Raw genomic sequence first — 1,475 nt, forward strand, 5'->3', positions numbered from 1 at the left:
CCAAACCATGATATTTTCAATAACATCATATGCATGTGAAAGTTGGACAATGAATAAAGAAGACTCTAGAATAATTGATGCATTTGAATTATGATTGTTGGAGAAGAATATTAAAAGTAGCATGAGCTGCCAGAAGAACAAACAAATCTGTTTGGAAGAGCACATCCAGAATGTTCCTTAGAAGCCAAGATAGCAAGATATCATCTCTCATTCTTTGGACATATTATTAGGAGGGACCAGTCCCTGGAGAAAAATATCATACTTGGTTGATTGACGAGCCATCCAAAAACAGGAAGACCACTACAAGATGGATTGACACAATGGCAGCAGTAGTGTGTTCAAACCTAGCAACTATTTTGAGGATTTTGGGAGACAGGCCAGTGTTTTGCTCTGTTCTGCTTATGATTGCTGTCTCAGAACTGACAGGATGGTACCTAACAACAACAACATGAAGGGATGGGGACTGCCCTTAATAGTCTTAAGGCCTAAACCTGGAGATAAACCCCACTCTCCCTAAAGTACACATCTATTGGGAAAGTTATACGGGTGGATACCTGGACAAAGAAATTGAGGTACACTTAGAAAGGCATACCTCGGTAGGGTGGGTGCCTTCACGCTTTGTCTTTAACTTGGTTTTCCAGACTCAACCGTAGCTAATGCAGGACCCATGCCCTTATCAGCCAGAACTATTCACTCTAGTCCTCCCCTTGCCTTTGCTGAACCACATGTACCTGGGAAGCTTTGGTCATGACAAGCTGTGGACAACATTGTGGAAAATGAGTATTCTGGAACACTTAATTGTGCACATGCAGAACCTCTACATAGACCAAAAGGCAGTTGTTAAACAGAACACGGGAACACTGAATGGTTTAAAATTAGGAAATGTGTGTGCCAGGAGTGTGTTCTTTTACCATATGTATTTAAACTGTATGCTAAGCAAATAATCCAAGAAGCTGAATTATATGAAGAGGAACGTGTCATCAAGATTGCAGAAGACTCATTAACAGCTTGTTATATGCATATGATAAACCTGGGATGCCAAAAGCCAAGAGGACTTAAAATACTTACTGATGAAGATCAAAGACCACAGCTTTCCGTATGGATTGCACCTCAATGTAAAGAAAACAAAAATCCTCACCACTGGACCGATAAATAACACCCATATAAATTAAGAAAAGATTGAAATTGTCAAAGGCTTCATTTTGCTTGAATCAACCTTCAACACTCAGGAAAGTTGTTGTTATTATTGTTAGGTGCCATTGAGTCAGTACCAACTCATAGAGACCCTATGCACAACAGAATGAAACACTGCCCGGTCCTGGGCCAACCTCACAATCAATTGTTGCCACACTTGAGCCCATTGATGCTGCCACTTTGCCAATCCATCTAGTTGGGATTTTTTCTCTGACCCTCCGCATTACCAAACATGGTATCCTTGTCCTTGTCCGAAGTATGAGAGACAAAGTTTGGCCATC

This window comes from Chrysochloris asiatica, unplaced genomic scaffold (genome assembly GCF_000296735.1).
Source record: "Chrysochloris asiatica unplaced genomic scaffold, ChrAsi1.0 scaffold00200, whole genome shotgun sequence".
In the NCBI taxonomy this organism is placed as follows: Eukaryota; Metazoa; Chordata; class Mammalia; order Afrosoricida; family Chrysochloridae; genus Chrysochloris; species Chrysochloris asiatica.